The following is a 25,132-nucleotide window of genomic DNA, read 5'->3' as shown; positions in this document are numbered from 1 at the left end:
AGATAAGTGTTTGCCAGGGGAGGAATGGATAAACAGGCAGAGCACAAGGGATTTTTAGGGCAGTGAAACTATTCTTATATGATACTACAGTGGTGGATACATGTCATTATACATCTGTTGAAACACACAGAATGTACAGCACCAAAAGTGAGCTGTAAGCTATGGGCTTTTGGTGATAATGATGTGTTAATGCAGGTTCATAGATTGGAACAAATTTACCCATGGGGTGTGGGATGTCGGCAGCGGGGGAGGCTGTGTGTGTGTGTTGTATGGGGTCAGGGAGCATAAGGGAACTATACACTTTCTGCTCAATTTTGTTGTGAACCTCAAACTACCCTAAAAAGTCAAGTCTATTTAGAAACAACAGTATTTCAGAGGACAGTCTTGCACAGTTCTGCTGGTGCATATATACATCAGTTAATTTAGGAAATGCTTAAAAAATGAATTGATTGGTTGTATGGTACATGCATGCTCATATTTATAAAGTAATGCAAGTTATTCACCGAAATAGCTCTCTCAGTGTACACTGCCACCAGCAGTGTGTGTGTTCCCATTGCTCAACGTCCTCACCAACACATGGGACTGTCATATGTTAAAAGCTTGCCATTCTTCCGGGTGTCAAACGGAAATGCATTGTGGATTTAATTTACCATTAGTTGATTATTAATAAAATGGAGCATCTTTTCATATGTTTATGCAGATGCAAGTTTCCCTATCTGTAAAACGTTTATTTCTTTTGCCCATTTTTCAGTCGGGTAGTTTGTCTGAATAACTGGCAGGAATTCTTTATGTTCTTAATACTGATCTTTGCTGCTAATACCTGCTACAGATGCCATTTCCAGTGTGTGTTGTTTGTTTTGTTTACTTTATGGTACTTTTTGATGAACAGAGTTTCTTAATTTTGATGTAATTGAATTTATCAATCTTTTCCCTTATTTTTAATATCTGCTCTTATTTTTCTAAACATTTTTTCCTCTACTTTCTTTGAGTTTTTCCCGTTCTAATACAAAAGTCTTAATTTTCAGCCTTCCTTCTTTTTTCTTCTATAGACATTTATAAGGCATTAATTTTGCCTCTAAGTATTATTTTACTTTTTCCATTATTTTTTCAGTTACAAGTATTTTTAAATTTCCATTGTGATTTCTTGTTTTACCCATGTGCACCCCCCCACACAATGTATAAGGTTATTTTAATTATCTTTTTGTTACTGATTTCTAACGTATTGTGTTATGGTTAGGAATGTGGTCTGTATGATACTCTTGAAATTTGTTAAGCTCTCCTTTATGGCCTAAAATGTGATCTGGGGACCATGTGCACTTAGGAAAAAAATACGTGCTCTCTAGCTATCAGTGTGGTGTTCCATAACGTTTGCTAGATCAAGTTTCTTAATAATGTTATACAAATCTTCCCTATTTCATTCCTTGACAACGTGAGCTATCCATTGCTGAGAGAAATATGCTAAACATCTCCTGGTTTGATGGTGATATATCCAGTTTTGTTATACTTGCTATATATATTTCGATAGGTTATTAGGTACATACAATTTAGAATTATGTTATATTCTCCATCTCACTGTGGCTTTTTGCCTTAAAGTCTATTCCGTGTAACATTAATATGATGACACCATCTTTCTTTTTGCCAGTATTTGCCTGGAGTATCAGTCAGGGTTTGATTAGGAAAACAGAAACCTCATTGACTAAACAGAGCGAATTTAATTCAGGAAATGAGTTACATACACAATAGAAAATCTGAGAAACCCAATAGAGATGAGACAGTTTGGGAGATTAGCTACTTGAGAAGCTGCTACCACACCTAGGGGAGGGAAGCAAAGGGGAGATACAATAATATCAGAGCCCAGAGGTCATGGCCACTGAGCAGAGGTGGAGCCACAGTGACCAAGAGGGGGCTGGAGCAATGGAGGAGAGCCCCCCAGGGCTGGAAACTCTGTCCGAAGGAGAGTAGGGAAGAAATCCCTGGCCACTGACTTTCACTGTCAGTCCATTCTCAGACTCTCATTGACCAAACACAGACAGAAACCAGCCAGCCTGGGGAAGGCAGTTCCTGGGCATCAGCATCACTTCGATTTGACCAGAGGGAGCCCCTTCACACTGGCTTCTGTGTCTTTTTGACCTGCCCCCAGTGTTCTCTGAGCACTGCCTTACTTTATGACACAAAAGCTGTTCCAGGCTTATCTGGTAGCGCCCCAGGGAGATCTTCCTCAGCCTGCTCTGGCTCCGACACCTTGTGCAGGGCCACCATCCTGCGCACAGCTGTCCTGACATCTCTCGCTTCCCCAAGAGCGGAAGAGTGAGGCCATGCATCTGAGGGAACCGGCCCAGGATCTTTTCAAATTTTCTATATCCCAATGTTCGAGTTCTGGCTCCTGTGAACTGCGTGGAGATGGATTCTGTTTTTGTGTCCAGTCTGATCATCTTTATCTTTTAACTGGATGGTTTAGTTATTTTTTTAATTGATTTTGATCACTAATACATTTAGATTAAATTCCACCAATTTACTTAGCACTTTCTATTTGTCACCCCCTGCCCCATTTTTTTGTTTTTTTTTTTTTTGTTGTTGTTGTTGTTGTTCCTTTCTTGCTTTATTTTACATTAAGTTAGTGTTTTTCCTTTTCCCTTATTCCACTTCTTTTTCCCTTTCTGCTGGTTTGGATGTTAGATATTCTATCTCCATCATTTTAGGGATTACCCTCAACTTTTTAGTGTGCATTTTTAGTTTAACCAGATTCCAAAATAAAGTTCTTTTTTCTACTTCTTTTTTCCACTTCTTTTTTCCATTTTCCCCTCCTCTTTCCATTTTCCCTTCCTCTTCTCTTTCCTTCCCTCCTCTTTCTTTCCTCTCTTTTCTTGCTTTTCTTTTTCCTTCCTTTCTTAAGTAATTTGGTCCTAAATCTTTAAGGTGGGCCACTCAGGTGTCCCCACCTGAGTGGAGATGGCAAAGCTCAAGAGGATAAAGATGCATCTCCATGTGGGAAGGAGGGTGACCATGTAGGAGGGTTTCCTGCAACAAGATCTTATGGATGGAATAAGCCTGATGGAATGAATAGGGCAACCCCATGGAAGGGAATTTTGTTGAAAGGTATTGGAGCTTGAGTGGGTGGGTTGGGTGTACCCTCCAGAAGATCTAAGCAGGAGACCTAAGCAGGGAAAAGAGGTATCCATGTAGAGGGCAGAGGTAGGGAGGTGTTGGATAAAGACAGGCTTTTAGTTCAAGGTGCTGAAATTCAAGAGGGTGATGAGAGTATTCATTTATGTGGGAAGGCAGCCTGCAGAAGTGTCAAAGTCCTAGCTATTAAAAGGGGCTTCCCGCCAGGATGGAGCCCTGCATAAGATGTCAGAGCCAGAGCAGGAGAGGAAGACCTTCGTGCGGGGGCTGCACAAGAAGAACAAGATGAACCCGGAACATCTTTTTGTGCCATTAAGTAAAGAAGTGTTCAAAAATGCTAGGGACATATCAAAACAACACAGAAGTCAGCTTCAAGGGGCTCCCACTGATAAAACTGAGGACAATTTGAGCATCAAAATAAATAATGAAAATCATGGATTATAAACCATTTAATAATTTAAGAAAGCATAAGTCCATAGGACATAAATAAATAAATGAATACATTGAAAATTTGATGAGGAATGGGCTATTTAATACTTTTATTACATCTTCCATCAGGTAGTCATAAACCACAAAGGGAAAAAGCTTGGCAGATCTCTCTTTAATCAAGTGATCAGATATAGCATCTCCAGAAAAGAACAGCCATAGGACAGAATGCAATGAGAGCACATCACTTCGATGCTGTTTCTGCCAAAGATGCATTAACTTAAATCTAATCATGAGGAACCATCAGACAAATTCAAATAAGGGACATTCTTTAAAATAACTGGCCCATAATTTTTAAGTGTCAACGTCATGAAAGTTGAGGTGGGGAGGATAACTGAACTAGAATAGAGACACAACAACTAAATGCAACCTATGATTCTGAACCAAATTCTTTAACTATAGAGGACATTATTTGGACAATTGGCAAGATTTGAATAGGTTTGAGAATCAGATGTGTAATGTGTTGATGTTAATTTACTGATTCTTACAGGTAATTGTCGCTATAGAGGTGTATGTTCTTGTTTGTACAAATCACACTCTTATGTCAGGGGTAATGCGGTATCTGCCCTGCTACTTACTTAGGGGAAAAGTTATTTATAATTCCCTTACAACTTTTCTGTAAATCTGAAAATAAAATTGTTTAAAGATAATTGTATTTTTACATTTCTTTGAATCATTTTGAGGGAGCTTAGGTTGCTAACTCCATTCATCTCTTTCTTGACTTAAATACTACTGTGCAGAGTTTTCGTTATAACTTTACTTTTTTTAGCCCAACAGGTTAAACCTTATCATTACTTTATCCATCAAGGCTTCTTTAGGTTTTCTTATGTTTATATTTTCTTTTGCTACCAATTACTTCTGACATCACAGAACTTCCTTCTGAGATTATTTTCAATCTCTCAGAAGAAAATCCTTCACAAACTCTTGTAATGGGAGACCCCCTGTTGGTAGCATACACTTTTTTTTGTTTGTTTACCTGAATATATTTGTACACAACCATCACTCTTGAAATATATCTTTGCAGGTTATAAAATCTAGAGTGACATAATTTTCTTTCAGCATACAGAAGATACTATTTCTCTGTCTTCTGGGGTCTGCTGTTGCTTTAAAGAAAATTGTTGCCATTCTAGTTGTTATGTCTTTGTACTTAATCTGTCTTTCCTTTCTGGATAGTTTTTAGGTTTTCATTTTATCTTTAGTATTCTATAATTTCACTATAAAGTCCACTGAATTTTCGGAATCTGATGATTGGTATCTTTCATGAATTGTAGAAAAGAATCTCTCCCCAGTTCTATTAGCAGTTTTGGAACTCCAATGGGCATTTATTGGACCTTCACAAGCTATCTTCCACGTCTCTTAAATATCTTTCACAACTGTCAAGTTTTGCCTTACTCAAAACTTCAATCCTCTTTTTTATTTCTAAATGTAGTAAACAATATCATGTGATAGTCTATGTCATAAGCTATCTGTTCAACATAGTCCAACATCTGTAATCTTTGCAGGTCAGATTCTACAAATTTTTTTAATTGACTTTCAATCATAGTGGTTTATATTTAGTCATCTTTCATCATTGGCTCATGTTCCTTAGAACAACTTATCCATGGTAATTCTTTTTAAGTCTTCAAAGTCTAGTCTTCCAAATTGTTTCTGCCAGACATTTGAAGGTACTGTTATCTGAGGCCTTAACTCATGGTTTTTCAGGCCCAAACTTGGTAGAGTGTGGGCTTATGGTTATAGTTCTTAGGAGAGACTTTTCTCCCACTCCTACCTAGAGCCAAGACCCAGAAATGTATGTACTCCTACAATATCGCTTTGGTTTCTTACTTTACTTTTAGTTTTCTAGTTCACATCCTGAGGTTACTATCCTACAGGGTTTCTACTGGTTTTGTATAAGAGGTCAGAAGTCCTTCAAATCCTTCTCCTTTCATTTTCCAGACCAGGAAGCCTCCCACATAAAATGTTACTTTGCAAAGGAAAAGGACCCTAGCACATACCAACACTGAATTTTTCACCAATCTAAAGTGGTAGGGTTTGGAAATCAGGCTTGATTTGTTTAAAGAAAACAAAATACTGCCCTAAGCACTAACCAAGAAAAACATGACGCTTCCTTACTTTCAAGATGAGGTCGTTTCTTTTACTTTGATCTTCTATAGCAATGTGAATCAAAGGATCTGAAGAAAGCAATAACAACAAAAGAATAATGAAGAAGACATCTAGTATAAGACAGCAGATGATGACAAAGCACTCTCCCCCAGAACCATCGGTTGCTATTATACTCCCTTCTGCGATTTCTCCCAAATCCCAAGTGTGCTGATAGTTTACACAAAGAAGACTTAAACAAAGGCTGTTGCCAATTAGATTGTAAGTTCTTTGAGAGCAAGAATAACATTTCCTGGTTCTAGAGAGAAAAACAAAAAATATAGATTACTCGATTGATTGACAAAGTATATCATATAGCATTTAATTGAGAGGAGACAATATAACATAGAGAAAGCACACTATGAGTCAGGTCTCCTGGTTTCAAATCCAAACTCGATTATTTACTAGAAATATGATCTTAGGTGAACTTTATCTAAGCTCAATTTTAATCTGTAAAATAGAAGAAAAATAGCAAAGGCTTTGTTATGAGGAATTCCTAAGCTAATTTGGGTGAACTGATTATTACAGAAAGCATTATGAGGGCTCAGAAAATCTCTCAAGGAAGCAGCTGTAGAGAGGTGGGCTCTGACCAGAGCCTTGAAAGATGGTGAATATTTGGACAATAAGGGAAAAGAAAACTAAGACATTTCTCATAAAGATGCATTCAGCTTCCAGATTCCAAAGGGGTTAGCAGAGCTCCTAAAGACACTTTGGATTTCAACTTCCATCCTGATTCATGGAGGAAGCACCAAGCAGTACTTACATTCTCAGACACTGGATTCATTGCATGGGATCAAATCATAGATTCATAGGTCTACCTGGCTTATTGCCTATTAAAGAAGAGGAGGAGGAGAAGAAACTTCAGATTTTTTAAAATCTGGAAATTGGGAGAGTACTTACTTTACAGTATTGTTGAAAAGATTAAATGAGACAACCAGTGCAAGTGTATAATATATAGTAACTACTCAATACGTATTAATTATAAACTCTTATTATTAACCTGATCATTCTCCCTAATGTTTCCTTCTCAAGTCCTCTCTCTGGAGTACTACCTCACTTTCTTGACCTGCCTTCCTCATTCACCCTTTGCCCTGGGTGGAAGGACACATTCCCTGATTAAAGGGGTACATCCTGCAAAGACTGACTATGAAAGACTGTCCACAAAAGACTGAGAGACAATGCATTCTTGTTCAGAGCAGCCACCAACAGTGATGACAGCAGCCATCAATGGGCTGGGGTCAAAGATCAGCAGTCCCTCTGTCACTCCATTCTTCTTCTGGCTCCTGATGGAGTTCACAGGAATTCAATCTCAAATCTCCTCAAATCCAATCAAAGGCCATCCACCCAGACCCAAGCCAAGGACACCAAATGAACAAATCCACAAGGCAACACAAAGCCTTCACTCAGTCTTCTGAAAAGTAAGGTTACCATCCCTTTGGTGGTTGTGGAATCATCCTGCAGCCACCAGCCAGGTAGGAGACATTGGAGGAAACTGGTGGTTCAAACCTTGGGGCTGGGGATTAGGGATTAGCAGGAGAGCTAGATGAAAACCCTGGACACCCTCAGGAAACACCAGAATGAGAGCCAGCAGTGCATCTCCAGGTGGGCATCTGAAGAAGCTTAAAACACTGAGTCAAATAAAAAATGGGGACCGTGAGCACAGAGGGTGTTTATGACAAAGCTCCTTTCTTGCCTCTGCCTCGTGGAAAACAGAAATATCCGCTCCCCTGGAGACCATTAGTGTAGTTGCTGCCCTTCCTACACTCCTCAGGCCATGTGCATGACATTTGTCCTGAATGCAGCTGGAATCCATCCTTTATGGTGCATTTTAACCCTTGATGCCATTGTCTGCTGGGAGATTGCCCAGATACTGAAAGTGTGCAAGCAATACTTTTCAATTACTGTACATACATTCTGACACTCTGTGTGGCCTGCACCAATTTGCTGCACAATCTGTCTTGACAGTACCCACAAAGCGGGCTTCTTGATGGTGTGGACAAAGTAATTCCTCTCTTTTGTTGCCTAGGAATCCTTTTATAGGCCCAACTCTCTAAACCAGCTTTGCAGATCACCACGTGGGAGAAGCCTGAATGGTCTCCTCTAAAAGAGGATGGGAATGGAAATGGAAAAATGTGGACAGGGCCCCCATAATGAGTTTTGGCTAGCAGACAGTCTGCTCAAGGGAAAGGTGTGTCCAGATCAGGGAAACTCAGCAATCACATCAGTATACCTAGTACCCAACTCCCCCATATATGGTTGGTTAATTTGTCTTAGGGAATAACCATATTGTGAAAGCTAACTACTGCCAAGCATTATGCTCAATATTTTAAATACCTGACCTCATTTATCCGAACTATATCCCTTCAATAATCATATGAGGCTGATATAGTTGTCTCTATTTCACAAATGAGAACATTGACACTCAGGCTTAAGGAAATTTGGTGGAGGCTGGAATTCAAACACAGGCTTGGGAGAGTCTAGATCCCATGTTTTCAACTGCATTGCTACCAATCTCATTGTGTCTCAAAATACAAACTCTGTCCTCTTCTCTGCTGCAGCTTGGAGTGGTTCCTCAACAGCTGAGGCTACCACAAAGAGTCTTAGAAGAACAGAGGCAGAAGATTTGGACAATTTTTATGGTTCTCTGGATACATAATATATGCTTTTCTTATTAAATTTCTGTAAGCTTATACTGTTTCAAGACAAAGTTATTTCTCCCTGTTCTGAAGTATCCCATGTATCATCACCAAAGGAGTCTGGTCTAGTCACTTCTCTGCTTGGAAACCTCCCAAGGCTTCCTGATTATCCCCAGGGCCACAGCCACTCTTGGGTGTCCACAGCTGGCCACACCCTGACTTCCCAGGCTGACTTCCCATTACTCTAGTCCCCAGCTCTGGGGTTTCAGTTTTGCTCTGTGGATGTCTAGAGCAGCCAGGATTTTAGACCAGAGAAGCTCTGCTTTCAACATTTTGTGGATTTGCATAAAGTCTCACTTCAAGAAGGATTCAGTGGTTTTACAGTTTGAAAAGTACTCCTCCAACCCAACCACACCCCAGACCGTTCACCTGGATGAATGAATCTCCCCACTCTACATCTCCGCTAGAGCTCATCCTTCTCCTGAACTGCTCTTCCTTCCGACACTGTCTTTCCATACCTTACAAGCCCTTCAAGGCCCAGATGAGGCATCACAGCTTCCCTGTCCTCAATGAACTGCCATAGCTCTTTGCCTACACTGCTCTTGTAGAACTTCCCACATCAGACCATGTGGCATGGTTATCTGTGACCATCTCCTCTCGCCTCTCCCACTTGACTCTGATGTCCTGCCCTAGGGTTGGCCAGCAGAGACCATGTCCACATTTCCATTACATCTGCATGTTACCTCAGCATCCACCATAATGTTCTGATTATGCCAGGCACTTAATAAATGTGGGCTGATTGAACTTAACTGATACTGATAATAGGGTATCGTTTTAAACAATGTGTTTGGTAAACTAATTGGTGAAAACACCATTTTTAGTTCTTGAAAACTTTAATGGTTTAATTATGTCCACCCCCTGACAAAAAGATATGTTGCAGTCCTAACCTCCAGTACCTCAGAACGTGCCCTTCTTTGGAGACAGGATTTTTACAGAGGTAATCAAGTTAAAATGGGGTCATTAGGACGAGCCTTAATCCAATGTGACTGGTATCCCTGTAAAAGGGGGACATTTGGAAACAGAGATGACACACATAGAGGAAAGATGATGTGAAGACACAGGGAGAAGACGGCCATCTACAAGCCAAGCTGGAACAGCCCCCAGAAGGAACTAGCCCTGCTGACACCTTGATTCTGGACTTTTGGCAAATCTGTGAGACAAATTTCTGTTGCTTAAGTGGCCCAGTGTGTGGCACTCTGTGGCAGCTCTAGCGAACCAATACAGAAGGCAAGTGTTACAGGGACCAGCAGAAGCGTCCTGTGCCCGCCTTTGTGGACCTTGCCAGCTCTCAGTGGGGAGGCAGTGAGGGCGATTTTCACTTTCTTTCTTCAAAGCATCTTTATCCAGGCAGAGAGGTGCCCCATGTGTGTGTGTGCTACAGATCCACTTCGGGATATTTCTTTCTTCGGCTGGAGGTCTGTCGAGGTCCAGGCATGGTGCTGATGCTGGGATTTAACCCCAAATCATTCGTGGCTTAGGTTCTGTCTTTATCCAAGTTTTCCCAGTCTTTAAGCACATGAGTGGTGACTTTCATTTTTCTTATATCCTCGCTAGTGTCTATCTATACGGACACGCAATGTGAATGCTAAAATGGCAGTGATTCGATGCTTCCTCTGAATTCCACTGTGTGATGTCCATCCCTTCTGACCCTCATCACTTTCTAAGTCTTCTTACAGTTGTGTGTGTGTGTGTGTGTGTGTGTGTGTGTGTGTTTCACCTTTCTTCCTAAACTGTAAACTTTCTGAGGTAGAATCCCCAGATGAACAATATCTAGTACTCAGTAATAAATGCATATTGAATAGATAAGGGGTGGGAGTGGAGGGGAGGGAGCAGTGGCTAGACATCTACTCTTGGAAATAATAGAGAAGAAAATCCAGTCCAAAAAGGAAAAGGGAGATGGATCATCATTCTTTGGCTCTTGATTTAAGTACATGACACTGAGGTACACTTGGGGCTCATTTATAATTATTTACAGTCACTATGTCAGAATCTAATGGACTGAACTTAAAGATGTATGAGGGAACCTGTGGAATATTCCTTTTGGCTGTCACTGACTACAAAGGGCCTCTAAGAAAAGCCACTCAGATAACTAATATTAACAAAAATAATAGCTAATGTTTATTTATCTCTTGCTATGGGCTAGCCACTATACTAAGAATCTATACACATCATTTCATTTAATCTTCCCCAAAACCCTATCTAAGACAGATGATATCTTTAAAATGTAGCTTCATGAGATGCTAAATAAAAAACTCAAGGTCTCAGGCCAGGAACTGGTGGAGCTGGGATTCCTATCCAGTTGGTCTAATGCCAGAGCCTAAGCTCACAGCCTCTGCTACAAAGACTTATTTATAAAATTTCCTTGTCAGAAGCAACCAAAAGCTCTAGTCCTATTTGCAAGGTTGTCTTTTGCGACAAGAATTATGAAAAAGTTTTGTTGTACAATGTATGCTGTTTTGCCTTACAATGTATGCTCATTCCCGTAAACCCATCTGTATCTGAGTAAGGAGAGGTGAGCAGAGATTTTGATGGGGACATCTTGGTGAGTGTAAAACATCAAATATTTCACGTAAAGTTTGGTTTTTCATATCTACTGGTGGTCAATAAATGTGAATTTAACTGAATGCATTCGATTTCATTGAACAGCCAAGAGTTATTTCTGGAGGGCAGCCTTTGGATGCCACTGGTGGTGATTTAAAGCAAAAGACCAGAATCTTCATCATAACAGAGACTGGAATCTGTGTGTGTGCAGGGAAAGGAGGAGTAACTTTAACTTGTATCTTATAGATTGACCCTTGCAAATATTTCAAGGCTTTTAGTTTAGAAGTCAGTGCATTCTTGTTTTCTTCCCTAGAATTTCATTTGTTTATTTAGCAAGTATTTTTTGAGTACCAGGAGCTGTTATGCGTGCCCTGGGGACACAGTGGTGAGAAGACAGTCAGGTTCTGTGTCCTCACTGAGCTTAATGGGAGACAAGTATTAAACAACAGGTGGTTGTAGACCTGTGTAATCGGGGTGATGACGGCAGATAGGGTGCAGTTTATAATAGGGAGCACGTGGAGGGGGTCCCTTCCCCAGGCCTAGGAAGTCAAAGAAGATTTTATTAATTCTAGGATGTTTGGTTAGATTTTTTTGAAGAACTAAAAATTTTTCAGATGAAAATGAATTATTACTTCATGAAGCATATGACTATTAGAGATACTTTTATTAAGTTTGAAAGATGGCAGAAGGTCTTAAAAATCTCCACTTGTCCAAATAGCTAATTATCCAAGTAAGATAAAGGCCACCTCTGGGAGGTTCGCATTAACAGACATGTCACCACCTGAGGGGGGATTGTGCTGGGAGCATGATCTTCCTCATCCAAACGGATGTTTCCTGAGCCTGAAATGCTGAATGCTGGAAGAGAGCCTTACTGTGTTCTAATCTGGCCTAAGTGACACCCACCAAGTAGCCTGTTAATTGTATATTTAAATGCCTTTCATGTCACATTTTCTGCTGGTGTATATTTCTTTTAATCACACCTCATAACAAACGGAGTCACCTGATAGGAGTTCCTCTGTACCAACCTTCCCATCCTTGGATGCAGTTTCAGAACAGTACACTCCATCAGAAAGAGCAGTGGGATTCTATCAGAGCATCTCTTATCTAATACAGAAACATAGTTCCTTCACCACAGAATCTTACCGTTCACAAATGCTGAGGGTTCCAATAATATTACAACCATATAGCTCAGTGCAATTTAAAACCTATTTTTAAAACAGTATAGTGGATTCATCTCCAATTCATAGATCCAGCTTTCTGTGTGTTGAGATGCCACCTAGTGGACTGTATTACATACAAAAAGTAAAACTAATCCTTTAAGAATTACAATCTAGCATTTTCTTCCGAAAATTTGAGGTCCGAGGGACAAATTTTCTTAGCTACTGAAAGCTCTAAATTCTGAAAGGTAACATCACATATTCAGCATAGGTTCAGCTTGAAAGGGACCAAATTTGGAATTCCCTTTAAACATCCTATCAAGGGAGATTTAAAAGGAGAGTATCGGAAAATACCTGCATCAAAGGGATTGGCTCTGAGTTACTGTTGGTAGTAGCGGAAAGAGAAGCTGGTGCAAAAGAAAAGTAGCCTGTTTTATCTAAGGTGATTAAGATTTGGAGCAAATAGAAAAACCAGACTTCAGTTCAAAGTAGGTAACAAATTTAAAGATACGTACAATTCACAACTTCTTACAGGATTAGGCATCTTCAATGTACCTCTCTGCCGGGTGCGGGCTGATCTTCAAAGGATGTTTGTTGACCGTCTACTATGTGCTGAGCACTAAGCTAGGGACTGAGACAGAATAAGGAGCAAAACTGAATGGGAAGCAGAGAGATGCTACTTCAGAACATTCTGGGTTTTGCCACTTAATTTTACAGCATTCTGTCACTATTTCCCCTTTGTTTTCTTTGGTGTAATCCGAAAGGAATTGATTGTTCTGTTACTAAAGGCCAAAGAAAACTCTGCTGAGATGATGTGAGTCCACTGACCTTCTAGGATTCCAGGATTCGCAGGAGAGTTGTAGCACCTATGGCAATAAGCTTGCCGAAGTAGTTTGATCTTTCCTTTGACTAAAGATCAATCTTACCACTTGCCACCATGGGCTTCGGGAGACTTCTTCCTACTCCCCTGGGGATGGCTGCAAGCTCTCCCCTCTCACCGAGTGCTCGAATCACTTCTGTAAGGCCTGGGCATCAAACAGTTAAAAGGGCTTGGGACAATGAAAAGGACAAGTGTCCACCAAGTTGAAAATTCAGTGCACACCTTGATGAAGATAATTCCCCAGGATTATGTGAGAGAAAGGGGAAAGTTAGGGGGCTGAGTTAAACACTTTGCTCTTCTGTCATCTTGGTGGAATCAGTAATTACCCTCAACTCCCTTTTGGCTCCCCAAACCACTCTACGGGAAGTAACATCAAAACTCCCAAGAAACCTAAATCTAAAGAGCAACCTGATTCTTTTGAGTAAAAAAGAGTTAACGAAAGTGTAGGCATGACACTTCCTACTCTCCCACAACCTTCCTCTACTTTTGATATACTCTTAGCCCTAGGATCCAGCAGTACAATCTCTATCAAAAATGTATCATGCAAGGGAAATTCACCAGTAATGAGAGCCCGAGCACTGCAGGTCAGCAGACGCGTTGTCAAAGGTTGGGGAAATCTTGGTGAGAACAGGTCAGGAGGAATGGCGAAAAAGCTAATGGAGTTCCAGCGACATTAAGGGAAGTATAGTGAAGTGGATAGTGTGTGAGCTCTGGTCTCAGGGACATCCAGGTGTGAATCTCATTAATACCACTTACTAGTGGTGGGAATTTGCGGTGAATGATTTAATCTCTCAGAACCTCAGTTTCCTCATCTGTAAAAGGAGATCATAACAGACTATCTGAAAGAGCTGTAAGGATTAAATTATCATAAGTAAAATGCCTATCACAATGCCTGGTATATGGTTAAGTTTTAAATTTAGCTCAGTTAGCTATTATTATTATGACTTATGATCATTAACACTTGGCACTCTCATGGGCTTTATTTGGATGATGCTTGGTTGCTGCATTCCATTCTGGATGACACATTGTAAGAGGGCTACAATGTGATAAATGAGAGAGAATTCAAAGAACTTTTGGCCACCTATATCATGAAATTATACTGCCCAAGGTCTAAGTGAGAAAGTTATGCTGGAAAACCTTAACATTAGACTTCAACTATTGAAAGGCCTCTCAGTTGAAAGAAGGGTTAGGCTTGTTCCTCGTAGCCTCAGACATAGAACTGATCAGCGTGACTAGAAGTCGTAGACAGGTATATAGGGAAGAATCCTCTTTAGAAAGGGCTGTCTATCCAGGTGCTTAAATCTGGACAACCAGTCGTCATGGGTGTTACGCTGCAGGGGAGGGAAAGAGGTCTGTATTTCAAGCACTGGATGAGTATCTGGATCAGCAGATTGTCCAAATCTCATTCAAACCTTAAGCTCTCTCATTCTAGGATAATGAAGAAGAAAAGATGAGAAAGAAGTGATAGAGGCAAGAGATGGAGGAAGACAGCCATCATTGTTTCCTTCCTTTTCTCCTGTGCTCCTGGGTGGTGTGGGATTTAGCAAAGGACACCACTAGTACCTAAAAAAACTTCGTGTAGATTAAGAAAATGGTAGTTACTCTGGGCTGACGTAACGCCACACTTGCAGGGGTTGGCAAGATGGCAGAATCTTCCTGGAAATTATAAGAAGCCTCTTTCTCTGGGCAGAGGTGTGATGAGAGAAGTGACGATGAATTTCAGCCCCCACCTGGCTTCTCAGCTGGGCGCTCCCGTGTAGTGGATAACCTGCACGGCTGTGTGTGCCTTTTCTCTCAAGACAAACTGGCAATCACCTTCAAGTCTTCTTTAGCCCCGTGAATCTGGGAATCTGACTTGAGCAACATAAACATTACATCTAAGAACACGTGGCTTACAATGAAAATTCTGTGGATTGCATCATGGAAGGCTGGATCAGTAATGATCGGCATTTATGGGTTTTGACTACCAGAGTAACATTTTCCTCTCTTATAATATCCGAATTTCCCCTCGTGTCCGTGATTGAGGTAGGAGTGTAATTTCAGGGATTGATCTTCTCCAGATTTTCTTTTTCCTGCCCCCTTGCCCCTTGTAAGAGATTGGGCATGTACACTGAGCTTAGCCAAACAGGCATCATCTCCTTTCCTGAGACTTGGAAGTGCAGTTAGTGACCCGGGAATGATAGGAAGTCACTCACCTGGCTGGCTGTCCTGGATACCAGAGGGTTACTGTATCATCTGCTCTGGTTCCTGCCTCCTGCTTTTGGGGCTTCCTGTCTATTTCCAAGGCTTGTTCTCTGGCATCCTTCCATTCTGTAAGCCTCCTGTTAACCTTCCGGTGATCTCCTGGTTGCTTATATTGTCAATAATAAATTTCTGTAGCTTGCGACCAAGAACTCTAACTGAAATACCAATATTAAAGTTGAAAATAGCCTGCATCTATTAATAATATGAAAGTCTCATGAGTCAATATCCCCTTGCTAAAGATTAAATTCTTTCCATACTGGGATTATGGATCACCTGCTGGTCCAGCCTTCATTCCTAGAATAACAATAATTATCATGTTAACTTTACATTTATTGAACATTAATTGAGTGTTAGGCTAAGGGCTTTATATATATATATATACACACACACACACACACACACACATCACCCCATTTAATTCTCTCAACTCTTCATTTTAAAATATATAGTCATTTTAAAGATAAGGAAACTATGGCTTAGAATAATACCCAATAACGAGTTAAGAAATGTCAGAGTCAACATTTAAGCCCAAGTTTGGGTCACTTTAAGACCGGTGCTTACAATCGCTCTGCTATTCTGCCTTACTGACCTACACATAGTGAACATTTGTTCATCATTTCTTCTTATAATGAAATAGTCAGGACAAGTCAAATAATAGGGAGTTGAAAAAAAATATTTTTATAAATTGTGAACTAGTTTTAGGAAAAGACTTAAATTCTGCTCATTTACAGAGTAGCCACATCGCAGCTGTTCTATTCACATGTTCCGTCAGGACTCCAGGCTCCCCAGCTCTCAGTGCGTGGGGGCAGCCGCGCTATCTCAGCTGGGTCTTTCCTGCCTGTTAAATATCCACTGGACTGAGCACTCTCCAAGCGCCCAGCAAGTTCATTAGTTACCTGCAAATACCTACCTCATCTGTCATCAACACTCAAATGGCCTGTGGGATTTTTCATTTCCACTCCATTTTCCAAACCCTTTCTAGCATTTACCTCCCACATCTGGAATCAATCCTGACCAGAAGCAAAATGCTGAACGGTTGGGCTCCTCCCGGGGCAGCTTTTCTCCCAAGGAGTGACAATAACACGTCACGTAAGAATTAGCCATTCTCTTCTGGAGGAAGCTGCCGCCGCAGAGCCAGCTTTCACGCATTTTAATTTGCTCATTTACCCCCTTCGTCTTTACTTGTTTAAGCAAAATATTTAGTTTAACATTTTCAGTCATTACAGCCTAAAAAATCACACGTATTTTAAAACTAGATTTATTTGAGTTGCAAATTGTGAGAATCCTTTAAAAATATCTCAGCTCATTATCCTTTTATCTGTCTCTGTAGAAAAGATTTTAGATAGAGTCTCAGAAAACATCGTTGATTTTCAAGTCTCCTATTGCTGCCCACACCACTGTCTCGGTCTGTCTAATAACCCATTCTAGAGAGAAAATAGAGTATCAGTTTGCCAATTACAGTGAAGTCAATTACAGGATTTTGATTTTATGCTATCTTCTCTCTCCTTTTCTAAGCAGTCTGGAGGCCAACATCATAGATTTCTAGAATTGCTTTCAAGGGACAATTTTCAGATCCTTGCAAAGAAAAGATAGTTAATTCAGATCTTTCTTTCTTTCTTTCTTTCTTTCTTTCTTTCTTTCTTTTTCTTTCCTTCTTTCTTTCTTTCTTTCTTTCTTTCTTTCTTTCTTTCTTTCTTTCTTTCTTTCTTTCTTTCTTTCTTTCTTTCTTTCTTTCTTTCTTTCTTTCTTTCTTTCTTTTTCTTTCTTTCTTTCTTTCTTTCTTCTTTTCTTTTTCCCCCCCTTTACAGGGACTGAATAGGAAAAGGTGACCTCAGGATACTGAACTCTGGATGTCTTTCTTTGGAAATATATTCATAGAAAAAAAAAAAAGAGCCAAAAACAAATGGTGATGAAAGCTGCTTTCTGACAGCCCCAGGAAAATGTGTGTATGCATATGGAAAAAGTCAAACTCTTGATTAGATAAAATGTATCATTTTAGTAATGCAGCACATCCTGTCCTTAATTTCAAATAGCCAAAAGATTGTTTTTTGGAGTTTTAGAGGAAACAGTAAGAAACATCCAAGATGTCTAATATATAACAAGATATAGCCCTCAGTACCTGGAGGGAGATTATCTATGCTGATGAAGTGAAATATTACTATGGATAATATGAAGTTACAAAACACAAGAGAAAAAAAAATAACGAGAGGCAATCAGGAAGCTAGAAAAGCAGTTTCTACAAAAGAGTCCGTGATTTAAAATAGTGAATCTAGGCATTTTGCTCTGCTTTCTTTAAGGTCAATAACTGAGCCAGGAAGAGGTTTTTAAGCGGAGTTAGTTGTGAGCAATGTAAGCAATTGTGAAGGGTCCACCCTGTGCCAGTCATGGTGCTAAGCGCCTTCTGGGTTGTGATGCATCCGCTGTGCAGCCTCGCACATGCACTAAGCGCGGTGGGAATGCAAACCAACGACCAGGGCCCGCTCTGTCCTTTTCTTACACCACGGCGCAGTGCAAGGGGGAAACCGCTGAGAAAGCAAATCCAACCTCCGGACTGAAGGAACAAAAACAATGTGAACAGTGAGCTCTTTGAAAAGAAAACTGCTTCCCTATGGTAGAAAATAGGGGGCAGGGGGCCCATGCAGGGAGCCCAGCAAGCAGGGAAGGTGGGCCCTGGGGAGTGTGATATTACACAGGAACATAATGGGGTTGACTGCATACTTGTCTAATTACTGGGGCTATTAAAATCTCTATAATTTCGATTCAGGCAAAAGGAAAAAAAAACAGGCTTATATAAATGCACACACATGCTCCTATTGGATTTTATGAATCCACTCTTCTCGATTCTAAATGGACACCGCCCTGCTGTATACACGTGGCTGGAAAACCTGAGTGACCTTCTCCCCCTGGCCCTGCCCCTGCCCCCAGACTAGTGTACTTCGTTACTATAATAAGCAGTGAGGTTAGATAAGGCGACCGGTGATGGCACCATCTGCATTGAAGCCGAATTATAATGCCTCAGTCAACGGATTTAATCTAAACCAAATGCTTTGGGATTCTGAAAGCTCCAGGAACAGAGAAAATGTAAGTTTTATATTTGCCCAAGTTCAAACAGGGAGCAGAGAGATTCCAGAAGCTCAGAGAGTGGTAGCAAAAAAAAATGTTGTTTCTCCTGAGTTCAATCAGAGGAACAAGCAGAGTCTACTTTGTATTCACCCCGTTTTTCTCCTCTTCTGTGCACTTTCTTTTTTCTTAACACAAAGGAGGGTTATCACTTAATAACAAACTGAACTTGATCAGTCAATCAAGTACTTACCACATAGTAGGTGCTCAAAAAACATTTCTCGAATGGACACATGGAGTGGTACTTAGTGTGGGGGTTTAGTGCCCCTGCTTTTAGCACCAGGCTTCATTCTGCCCCTTCTTCACTGTGAGACCACAGGCAGGTTACTTAACATCAGTGCCTCAGCTTTCAGATCTGCAAAATGGAGCTAATGATACTCGTGAGGACTAAACAGGTGAATAAATGTAAAGAACTAGCACCGCGCCTGATATGTAGCAGGTACCTTCCCAGCCTCTAGCACCCATACTCCTGTGGACTGGGCAACAATTCCTCTCCTGATGACCTGTTGGTGACGGTGGAGGTGGAGGTGGTAGCAGTGATAATGATAACGTTCTCCTGAGGTGCTAAGACAGATAAATACACACTCAGTAACATTACAGAGGACATCTCAACATTTATTATACTTTGCTTCTGTTAGAAGCCAGCATATCTAAGCATTTAGAGTTTTCTGTTCAATAAAATAATATTTGCCAGTCTATACTCAAGACACAGATACAATAGGTAAATTTCCCAAGGTCACACAGTTTGATGAGAATAGCAGAGATAATTCCTTATTTACTAACTCTTCCCCAAACTCTATAAAAGAATGCTTCCCAAGTAGCAAATTACAGTTATTATTCTCTGCAAATACTTTTAAATCATCATTTACTTATATATCCACTCAACAAATAGTTTTTGACAACTGTGTGCATTTGAATATCAACTTTTCCAGTCACTTTCTCTCCCTTTATCCTACGTTCATTCTTTCATGGCATTTGTCACTGGTTGTTTTCTTACTCCTTAATTTGCTTCCTTTTTATTGACTGCTGCCTTCACTAGGCCAGTAAGATCCATGAGAACTAAGACTCTGTCCCGTTCAGCACTGTAGCCCCAGCCCCCGAGCAGTGCTACAGTATCACGGGAATTCCATAAATACATGTTACGTGAATAAACGATGCCCATTTCCTCTGAGTTTGGGGTATTCTTTGCTGCTTAAATACTTGAGTAAACCAGAACCCCGTAAATCATCGATACCCCTTTAAAATAATTTTTGCTAACTTTCAATTATAGCATTTGCTCCCCCAACACACCCCTCCCCTGTTGAAGATCAGAAGAACCCTTCCCCCAACTTACATGAGAGTCATGTAACTCTTCCTCTACCAGCCACAGGGCAGTTTTGAGATATCTTAGGCTGTACTCATGAATGATAGAAAGTTCATAATTTCAATGCCTTAAGTCCTGGGGTGTGGTGGTCCTTCACTTCTGGTCACCGATCAGTCCTTTTCTTTATTTCAGCATTAAAATTCTATAAAATAAAAAATATCTTATTTTGAATTGTGAGTCTGTGATCTCCTTTCCCCTACAATAAAATACAGTGGTACTTACTTCTTTTATATCCACATGAGATCATATGCCTAATTGTGAAGACTATTCCTTTCTTCAGTAAGAAGGAAAAATGCTTTTCCATGCTTTATCTCATCTGATGCTAAAAATAACTTGGGGTGGATAGCAGGAAATATTATTCTCATTTCACAGGTGAGAAAATAGATATGTCCCCTTGGTAGTAAGAAACACAGCCAGAGTTGAAACTGAGCTCCTCATTTGGTATCTAACAAAGATTTAATGAGCTCCTACTGTGTTGCAGGCACTGTGCTGGGCTCTGGGAACGGAGCAGAGACTACACAGAGCAGCTGTCCATGGCGTCTTCGGCTCCTGGTCCAGTGTCCTTTTTCTAATCTGAGAATCTAGCCAAGGACAATAAAGTTAAATCATAATCTATTATATTTTCATGTAAAGATTCAACAGTTTTGAAGAGGTTTCTAAGCAAAACCTTAAAGGGAGTTAAAAGGCATTTCAACATCGTTTCTGACTGACTGCACAGTACACTTCGACTAAGTTAACTGAAGTAGAGTTGTAACATAACTTAGCAGAAAAGAATCCACATATCTAAACATTCGGAAACATCATCAACTTATATAAAAGATAAATGCATTCCCAGAACAGCAGTGGAGGTAGCTGGGGGTTCCAGTCCGAGATACTCTGCTTTTCGAAGGCCGGTTAGCAGTGGTTTCTATGCAGGTTCTGGACACCTGCGGCCACTCTTCTGCTGAGTTTCAGTTCCCAGCCACTAGGGCTGTCAGTGTTCCCTATTATTCTCCTGACAGACAAAGGGGAAACAGCATGTATTCCCTTCTGCCTATAAAAGTAGCAAGTAAAATGGCTTTGTGATTGTAAGAAATGTCGACTTAATTAGCTTTTTTCTTCCAGGTAATAAGTACTTTCTCCAAGGAATGCCCAAAATTATCAACACTGTTTGAAGAAGTTTATATTTTCTTCTCTCTTCCCACTTAAGATCCATAGATGCAAAAAACACACTCACAGATAAGAAATCTTCGTGGTTTATTGTTTTCAAATATAACAATATAACATTACCACAGCAAAAGAGAATCTGCAACCTCTGATGTTTTAAAATCTTCCACTGACTGCCAAACCTTAAAGATTATGGAAATCAGAAATATCTTCTCTTATACCAGGAGTTCTTTGCTTGGAAGTTCACTAATGTTTTTCACGTAGTCCTGTGAACCCCATGAAATGGTATAAAAAATTTTTTGTATGTGCATTTTATAAGTTTACAGCTTTTCAAAAGATTCTCAAAGGAGTATATGAACCAAAACAGCATGAGAACCCCTTTATAACAGTCTATTGAGGTTCTGAATACAGTTTATTCATAAGTAATTTCACATAATTTTTGGATGTTTCTTCAAACTCAGCATTTGAGACCAAAACATATAAACATCAGAGATACACTTTAAAAATATAAGGTACCTAGTTTACACCATGACATTTATTTCATTTGCTCAACTATGAGAAGTGTTTCTTGCCTCTGAAAAGCAAAACGACTATCCAACTATATATAACTCGATTTAATTTGACTCTGAGGATTGTAGTTCCTGAACAGCTAACTGAAATAAAATCCTATAAAGCAGACCTTCTGTTCCCCTTGTACTGCTGTAATTTCCGTTTGTGGTTTAGCACAAGAGTGGGAGATGGCTGAGCCTCGTCTTCCTGTCACAGTGCCCTGTCAGTGGGACTGCTGGGCATTATCCCAGAGTCCTTGTGGGCAGAACCCTGTTCCGAGTTAAAAAAAAATAAGGGACTCTGCCCTCCAGGCAATTACCATCTAGTTGGGAACACAAAACATGTGCTCAATACATATGCAATTTTTTTTTCCCAACAGGCCACACCATAGATTGGAAAAACTAGAGAATGTGTACAGTTTTTCACTAAGATACAAAATCTCTACAGCTAACACTGCCCTTGATTATAATATGCCTTATTATGAATGTATAGATAATTTATACCTGATGTATCAGTGTTGGTAATTCTTCAAAATCTGCCTATGAAAAATTTACCCTATATTTTGAAGGGTAAATTCTAGGACTAAATTTTTAATAAACTACACAAATTTCTTTTATAGAAGTAGATTTTCCTAAATTCAGAGTCTTCAAAAATTATCTAAAAAACCTAACAATTTAAATTGACAATTAAATTAAATCTAACAATATCTAAATAATTGGCTTTTCTGTCACAGTCTTCTGTTTCCAAGTAGGGGAAGAAAGTTTTCTTTCCTGTGAGGGAGAAAAAGAGGGAGGAAAAGAGAGAAGAAATATACGTATTATACACACACACACACACACACACACACATATACTTATTTACATACACATACATATATATGAAGTTCAGTAGAAGTTGTTATTTTAAAAACATTTATCAGAATAGGTGCATTAAAACTTGATAAGGTTTGTAAAATTTATAGAGGCATCCTCTTCAAGGCCTGATGTGAGTTATGAAATCTAATTTTGTTTTCATAGCTCTGTGATAAAATTTTATCAATGTTATAAAAGGGGTCTTTACTAAGACTGACCGGAAATCTGAACTATCTGGCCAGGCAATAAAAACACATTCCTTAGCTGCAAAGTGTCAGACAAGCAAGGTTTAACTGAAATTGATCGATAAGTCTTCCTTTCACAGTTGAGTGCATTCACTTTACCTCATAGGATAATAGTTTTTTTTTTAATGGTTTTTCCATTAATATCAGACTTCAGCGTTAGTAAGAAACAAGAAAGACATAAAAGCGAGAGAGACATGCCATCAAGAAAGAATGTGGCGTTCTTTAATGGTACAGCACTTGTGCTCAGCTGAAGTGCTTGTTGTGAGGGTTGAGACTTTCGTTACTGATTGTTAAGGGTTGGATTGTGTGGCCCCCTCCCAAATTCACATGTCAAAATCCTAACCCTCAAAATCTCAGAATATGCTCTTATTTGGAAATAGGGTTGCTGCAGATGTAATTAGTCAAGATGAGGTCATAACAGGAGTAGTTGGTCCCCTAAACCAATATGACTGGGAAAATCTGGACACAGGCAGGCACACAGGGAGGATGTCAAGTGAAGATGAAGGCAGAGAGGGGGGTGAAGATTCTACAAGCCAAAGAACGACAGATTGTCTGCAAAATACCAGAAGCTAGAGCAGAGGCATGGAACCAATCCTTCCCTCACATCCTTCAGAGGGATCCAACCCTGCTGGCACTTTGATCTTGGACTTCTAGGCTCCAGAACTGTGAGACAATAAATTTCTGTTGTTTAAGCCACCCAGCATATGGTACTTTGTTACGCTAGCCCTAGGAAAGGATGAACACAGCTGCTGGGGTGGAGAAGTGAGAGCCCTGATGGCTTGTATGTCCTGACGAGCCAGTGAGAGCCTTCCTCATGCACATGGCAGTGCCCCTCCTGCCTTGGGTTGAGCATTCAAACGTAGCTCAGTTCGCCTAACTTAGCTGTCGTCAGGGAAATCTTCCAAGCAGGCAGTGACTAAACTGTAAAATTATTCCTTGAAGGCATCCAATGAACTCAGTTTTAGAATTACAAATAACCACACCTGAAATTTCTACAGGCTTTGAGGTTAGGCAGATCTGGGTTCAAATTTCAGCTCTGCCACTTATCAGCTGATGACTTTGGCAAGATGTTTTGCTTCTCAGAAACCCAGCTTCCCCATTTCTAAAATATAAAAGTAGAAGTAGGTAAAAACGATCCATTTTCAAGGGTGGTCATGAGTACAGAATGAAACAGACAACAACAGTGTATAAGTCCAACAGGGTGCCTGGCATGTGTACACACTCCAAGAGCATTCATGCCCTTCCCCTCCCATGTTTATAAGCATCTTAGTTGATCCTTATAACAATGCACTTGCTCAACAGTGCAGGAGCTAAGACTTAACTCAGACCTCTGACACCAAGTCCAGAGATCTTTCCCTGGGAGGAACCACCTCCAGCCCTTGGTCGTCGCTCAGCTGTGTCAAGGCCCCTCTGTCGCTTTGGTGAATTGGGATTGGGATGCCAAGGGTGAAGATGGTCTGGATGCAGAAAGGCTCTGCCAAGCAGAGGGAAGGCTCCCGGGGTCGGCTGGAATTCTGGCTGTCACAACTCCTGTTGCCCAATGGCATCTCACTACTGAATCAGAATCAGACTTTTCAAGTTGGGTGGAACTTTATAGAGATGGAAGAGATTACTCTCTTATTTTATAGAAGAGGAAGCAGCAGCTCAGACGGGCCCTCAGCCACTTGCCATTGAGTTGAACGGTCTTGCGAACCGCAGTCTAACGTTCCTTCCATTCTCTTGTGTCCCCAGCAGTCACAGAGTCAGCTCAGAAATGGAAGAACCAGAAGAGATCCAAAGATACATAAAAAGTTCTCAGAATAAACCTTTGCCATTGAAGAGCAACGTGGCTTTGGTAGAACCAAGGCCCTTCCTAGCTCTGTGATGCTTAGATCCAGACACGGTGAAAGTTGACTTCAGAATGGAGCTGCGACTGCCACGCATTCAGTAAAGGGGTCAGGGTGCATCAGGGAGTGTTATTCACACCTGCTCCCTGGCAGGGGTGAACTTGGTTCATTTTAGCCCCCAGCACCTCACGGCTCCTGGAGGAGCTCATGGCAAATTCAGGGCAGGGAGAGGGGCCGAGGAGCAGTCACTTGTGTTTGGAAATCTCCTGAATTGGCTGACTCCCATTTACATGCTGTTTCTGGCAACAGAGATCAGTCTGGGTCACCTCTCTGCCACAGAGTAAATATGCTGAAAATTATTACTGTTCCAGACAAATGTTTAACTATTTTCAGATTATCTATGACACCACAGGCCAAAGTCACAACAGTCTAACCTGGGAGTGAGTTTACTTTACTTTGTGATTTATGGAATGAGAATTCTGCATGCTCTGTGGGACTAATTTAATACGAAGCATTCAGATGTTTGTCTTATAATGCCATTCGTCTTGCCTTAGCCTGCCTGCACCAGGGGGCATGTGGTTCAGAGAGTAGGCTCTCCCTTCTCAGCCACAAATCATCACACTTGTGCAAAGGGGTGACATGTCTTCCCTTCCAAGCTAGGCTGCCTGCAGCAGAGTCAGGTGAGCAGTTAAAGGGGCCATCTGGGCACTGATGGGAGAAGAGTGTTTTCCAGTCTATCAGGCCTTAGGAGTATTTTGAAAGTTAC

The sequence above is a fragment of the Camelus dromedarius genome, chromosome 12 (assembly GCF_036321535.1).
Source record: "Camelus dromedarius isolate mCamDro1 chromosome 12, mCamDro1.pat, whole genome shotgun sequence".
Lineage (NCBI taxonomy): Eukaryota > Metazoa > Chordata > Mammalia > Artiodactyla > Camelidae > Camelus > Camelus dromedarius.
The sequence above is the reverse complement of the archived record's forward strand: the minus strand, read 5'-3'. Positions refer to the sequence as shown.